At 37.8% G+C, this 6,550-nt stretch overlaps 1 pseudogene; it reads right to left on the reverse strand.

Moving 5' to 3' along the window:
• Positions 1-577: 577 nt before the first annotated feature.
• On the reverse strand, positions 578-5,348 carry LOC125355670 (annotated as a pseudogene).
• Positions 5,349-6,550: the final 1,202 nt, after the last annotated feature.

The following is a 6,550-nucleotide window of genomic DNA, read 5'->3' on the forward strand; positions in this document are numbered from 1 at the left end:
CCCTTCCAGAACTTGGCCCAGACAGCATGATTGTGCTGGCTCTGGGCTGGGAAGTAGGGGCAGAGTAGGGGTGGTCACTAATTGTGGCTTTGAAAAACCAGCTGCTACTTCCTAACCTACTGTGTATGGTGATCTGTTTCTGAGGTTGCTTCCTAGCCTCAGAGAACTTCTGTGGAAATGTCAGAAATAGCCTCTGTAACTACAGAATCAGAATTTTCAGGAGCCAACAGACTTCTGGAACTTTCTTGAAAGGGGTAGAAGCAGAACAGGTTATTGGCGTCTCTCCTAAATAGTTGGTGTTGTGTAAGCTGCAGCTGGGTATATTGCTGGGGGAGTTTTGTGTGCTGTTTGCAAAGTGGTGTTAACCATTTTTGTACAAGAAACATATTCCTGCGAAATTCTCCTGTTGCAAGAGTCTGATCCATCTACCTACCTATTTGTGTCCGTCCTAGGACTTGAACTAAGAGGCTGAGTGCTGCTCCAGAGATTTTTTTCCACCCCTCAAGGTTAATGCTCTACTACTTGAGCCACAGCTCCACTTCTGCCTTTTTGGGTAAAAGTCTCACGGATCCTCAGCCCTCATCCCTCTGAGCATCTGAGATTACAGGCATAGATAAGCCACAAGCACCTGGCTTTAATTTATTTTGAAAGACAAGTTTACCTAAGATTTTGTACTTTTGTGATTATTGATTGCCTTATTTTAAGCTGTTGTCACTGGGACATATTCTGAAGATTTCTCAAATATCCCCAGAAAACAAAACAAAAGAACAAAAGAAAACCAAAAAAAGGCCTACAGATCTACTTTCACCTCTAGATGGCACTCAGGTACCTTTCTAGCTTGTAGGTGCTTCTGTCTCAAAGGCACACAGGTTGTGGTCTGTCTAGCAGCTGTCCAACTTCTTTTCACAGTGTGATACAGTACCAGAGAAAAAAAGTACCTTTCTTTTTTAATTTATTATTAACTCATTTTCTCATCCGAAGAAGGATTTGAAGCTGTACTGCCAGCCTGGCATCCTGTATTATAGATATGTGAGGGAGACAGCAAAGATGCCCTCCAGAGATCCTTCAAAGCCAGCTGTTGGTGTGTTGTCCGGTCTTAATCAGCCATTCATAAACCTTGTTCTCCACAAGTACTTGTTCTTTTGTCAAATGAGCCTGCTTCACAGTTTTCTGCCAGATCTGTATCCTCTGTTCTCTTTGAGCCGGTGCTTTTTGATACACTAGAGGAAGACCCTGGGTATCTCTGTTATATCCCCTTCCATCTCAAAAGGAATAATAAATACATAAAATCCACAAGGAGGTAAGACTTAGAAATTTCTGTGAGTGTTCTCTCTTAATGTAATCATTGGATTATTCTGATAATTGTACACCGTGGCATGACCCATCCCTGCCATAGGCTTCTCCAGCATTGAGTAATGAGTGTGAAAGGGGTAAAAGTTACTTTCTGCTTCTTAGATAGAATAAGTGGACATGAAGGTGTCAGAATGTTAGAGATGCAACCTGTTGTAGAAGGGACAGACAAATTATGCCAATGACTTTAACACTGTCATAACTGTAGAGGTGAAGAGGGGTCTCCACAGCCCCAAGACCAGGGTGCTATTCCTCTACTCCCCAACTGTCACAAACTTGTAAGGGAGAGAGGATATAGAAACTGTTTGTTGCAATATGATAAGAAATGTACTTACTACCTTATTATGTAACTGTACCCCTTCTGTACATCACCTTGTCAATAAAATTTAATTTAACAAAAGAAACTATTTGGTGCAATGATAAATCCTGACATATGCCCTGAGTTCTTGGCCAGTGTCTGCTTGTAAACCTGGTTCATTACTACTACATGCCATGGTACCTTTGGTTCTGTGTGAGTATTATAAGAAATCTTAGTCTTTTGGTCATGCATTCAATTTGGTGAGCCCAAGGCTGTTCATTTCCAGACTTAAGGCCAGCAGATGCACCAAATCAACCAGGCTCACAACTATGCTTGCAACTTGTAGAAAGTCTTAGGTATTTTTGTGAAGCCACATTCTGCATGCAGTGGATAAGTGCAGCCAGCATAAGTTCCTGAAGTGGATAGACCTTCTTGGCTCTACTCATTGTGCCTTCAGCAGGGAAGCTAAGGGATACAACAGCTTTGAGAGAGACTCGACTAGTTAATACTGATCCAATGAAAGTAGGTAAGTTGTTATGGATCTTAAAGTGATTCAAGGAGATCTTACTGATGGTTATAGATGAAAGCCTAGTGACTGTAGCCACTGAAGTTCTTATTATGACTATTGGATTTTTGAGTCAGATCAGGAGACTTGAGACTGGTTTCTGGGACTAGTATACTCTTCTCCAATCAAAGATGTTTTCCAGGAAATCTTGTTTAACTACTGCATTTACAGGAAGAATAGAAACTGTAGGGTACCCACTGAAATCTGCTTTTCCTCCCCCTTCTGCTTTTCAACTTTATCTCCAGACATGCAGTTGGATAAAACCTCACACTATCTAAGACATTTCTCAGATGTCTTCACTAAAGGGCTATTAAATATTTTAAAGTCCTGCCACCCTGTCAACCACCTTCAGATTCTCATATGCTGCTTCTGCTTGATTCTAAAAGCAATGAAGACAATCACGATGGATGACAGCCTCGGCAAATGAATTGTTCCTCCCTCATGTTGTTTTTTTCCCCCTCAGGTATGTTGTGACAATGATGAAAAATACCTAGCCCATATGTTCCATTCATACGTTTGTGGAAAAATTAAATCCTTTTTTCACAGTCAACAGTACAGTACAGTACAGTACAGTACAGTACAGTAAAGTTCCATGGGCTCCATAGATGCACATAACTTATCTATTATCCATTTGTCTATTAAAGATCATTTTAGTTGTTCTAGTTTGGGGCAATTATCAATAAAAATGTTACAAATATTCATATGTAAATTATAGTATAGATGTAAGCTTCCAGTCAGTTAGAATAAATATTTAGGAGCATCCTTGTTTGATTCTATCCTGACAGAGTATTAAGCTGTGAGAAGATGTCAAAGGACTGCAAGAAACTTTTTCAACATGGTTTGTACCATTTTTAATTCTTGCAAGCAATGAATGAAGATTCTTATTGTTTCACATCTTTATTATAGCACCTAGTATTGTCAGTTTTTAAGAAGTGTACCCACTGCCTTATGTATGATATTGTAACCCCTGTATATCACTCTGACAATAAAGAAATGAAAAGAAAAAAATAAAGTAAGAATCAAAAAAAGAAAAGATGTATAAATGGAAAAAACAAAAAAAATTCTAATAGTATTCCATTATTATTTGAATTAAAATTCATTAATAGAAAATGAGCATTTTTTGTGTGCTTGTTTGCCATCTTTCTATCTTCTTTGGTGAGGCAGTTGTTCCTTTGCCTCTTTTTAAATTGGGTAATGAATTTCTCATGTTTAATAAGCGTTTCCAGATATTTATCTGTAAACAATATACTTCCTCCTCCATAACTTAAAAATGCATTTTTATTAGTGTAAGCTAACTGTTCATCAATGTCTCATTATATTTCCATACATATGTATTTTGATTGAATTCATACCCATATTACTATTTCTTTACTTTCCCTCCATCCCTTTTTAATAGTTGAATGAAAATAGTACGACACTCACAAAAAAATTTTAAAAAGAAAACCAACCAAAACCCACTTTTTACAGAAGGACAGAGCTAGGTCAAGAAAGATAAACCAGGCTATAATTAATCAAAACTCAAATAACTATATACTCTTGCATCAGTTAATAATGGGATATGGACTCAGAAATGTGTTCTTTGGTGATGCAGTCATTGTGCAAACTTTAGAGTACACTTATACAAAGATGCCTATGACATTGCTAGGTGATAAAATATTATGGGACTATCACTGTATCTGTGGTCCATCACTCATTGAAATACTATTATGTAGCACATGACTGCATTAATGCCAAAGTAAATTTCACAATAAATCATATTAGCTAGGATAAGGACAGGTATTTCATAACTGCAAAAGGAGCATTCATCTAAAAGGCATAAGAATTAAGAACATTTATGTACTTAGTAACAAAGTTTAAAAATATATGACCAAATACTCAGAGAACTAAAAGGAGAAACAGAAAAACTTACACATTTATTTGATGATTGCAAAGCTATCTTTGTCAATGCATTTTTAAATAAGTAATCAGAAAGTCAGTAGAAGATTTTATCAAGACTATGAATCAACCTAAACTTATGGACATCTCTAGAACACTCCACCCCACAACAGTAGCAGCTGAGTGGTTGAGTCCCAACTGTATGTGTAGACCACAATCATCTCACTGGCAGTTAACTCTGAGGATGCCCCGCCTCCCTTCCTTCACTCTGGCAGTGCAAAGCCACTCTTTTAGAACAATCTGGTTTACCATAGCTTTTTTGTTTATCAATGCTGGAAATCTTCTAAAGAGCATCTTCAGTATTCTTGGATATTTAGCACTATTAAATCACTTTTGCAGACCAGTGTTGGCCAACCACCCTAGCCAGCTGTTTGCTGGTTGTGTCTCATGTGTATCTGTGGCTACCACGCTATCTTCAGGGAGGATTTGAATCTCAGCTTTGGGGCAGGGTACTGTCACTTTTCTCCTCATTATTCCTTAGCTTAAAGACAAATTCTTCTTTGCATCGACTCATTCCAAACTCTGCAGAACTCACTGAGTATTATTCACTTTATGGTTTTAAACAATAATAATTTTGTGTTTAAATTTCTCTGTGTGGATTTCTGGCCTCTACATTCCTACTTGACCTTGCTTGCTGTGCTCTAGCATGTTGGGAATGGCAAAAGGGATCCTGGGTAGGCTCAGAGTAAGCTTTGTAAAGAGCCTTTTAACCTTCTTCCTATTTCTCATTCTTTGTGTCAGAAAGGTAACATAGTGGCTTAAGCTCTAGACATTGTCATATGATTGTTTGGCTGGGAACTTTAGTTCTTATCTATTACCTACCTGGAGACTACCTTCTGTTCCTTGTGACTCTTTTCAACAAGGCAGCTTAAGCAAACCAGCAAGGAGGATTCATTCAACTTCCTGTAAGCTTTCCCAACCTGGCAACTAGCTTCACTGAAGTCGGCAAGGGAGAGAGCGCACTAGCAAGATGGAAATAAAAATCTTTCACAATTAACTACAGTGCTAAAGTTCTCTTAACATCAAGGCGGTCCATTGGCTTGATGAAATAAACAGGCCAACCCGTACTCAGGGAAGACATTACACAAGGGAGTGTACACAAAATGTGGGAGCCTTCTTAGGTTTCATCTCACCATGTAGCACATTTCTACATTTATTTTTCTTACTTTGGCAGACCATAACTTCATCGATGGTCCTCATATGCATACCAATAGTCTTTTTTTCTGTAAAACTTCTGTAAAGTGCTCATAAATACCCCAAATTTGTTAAAATAGATAGACTTGGCCTTCTAAAACCTCTAATTAGCCTGTTCATCCTATGTTTAATCCTAATCCTACATGCTTTATTCTTGAAAAGAGAACTTCTTTAGCTGTCCCAAGAGCTTCTTATCCATCTTGGACAGTCATCTCTGATACAGGTGGCAGGGCATTTGTGGACTTGTGCAGTGGACTGGAGGACTTCATGGCCAACAGCAGTCCACATTGTACTGTAGCCACACTCCAAGGGCCTTGCATGAGCTTCTGGCAAAAGGAGACTGCCCAGGAAGTCCAAGCTTTTCATCTAGCCATACACTGTGAAAGCTAAGGAGTGAACATTACTGAGTGTACCTAAAGACCATCCACTGGTATCGGCTAAGAAATTGTGCAATGAAGACGATTTGTTCATGAATAAAGCTACGTAGCAAGAACTTTCTATATTCCTGTTGCTCACGAAGAGAAAGGAGTTATTCCAATGTAAATATTTTATCTAAAATATTCCACTTTTGAGTTATCCTATTCTTCTTATCATGGGTTTTCTGATTTTACAAGGATTAAAAAAAAACAACTTTTCAACATTTCACAAAATTGTTTTGCCTTTCTTTGGATTACACTGGAATCCTAACAAATCCATGAGCATAAAACAAGACTAAGAAAAAGAAGACCACCTACTTAGTGTCAACTTATGCATTGTCCCCAAAGGTAAAATACTAGAATGAATTGAAAACATTGTGCCTTATATTAGACAACTCCTCTGTTTAATACCTGGTGGAATGTAAATTCTTCTTATCCCCTTGCAACAAAAGCAGTATCTTACAATAAACATGAAGAACAAAGCAAAATCTTTTAAGAGTGTTGTCCCATTTCTGTCTAATACTGTGATCAGCTGTGCCAATTCTGATACCTGCTCACAAATATGAGTCTGAAATTGGTGTAGGGAAACCTGAAATTATAATTCATAAAAATGAGTTTATGAGAATGAATAGCTTATTAGTTTGTTATCTTAACCTACAGATCTTATTATATAACTTGCCAACAATCTTAGATATTGAAGTGAACCCTGAATTGAGAATAAGAACAACAAAGAGATGGGAAATGTTTTGTTGGGATTTTATGAATAAGATAGGTGATGCTTTGTAAATCTAC

This window comes from Perognathus longimembris, chromosome 7 (genome assembly GCF_023159225.1).
Source record: "Perognathus longimembris pacificus isolate PPM17 chromosome 7, ASM2315922v1, whole genome shotgun sequence".
Lineage (NCBI taxonomy): Eukaryota > Metazoa > Chordata > Mammalia > Rodentia > Heteromyidae > Perognathus > Perognathus longimembris.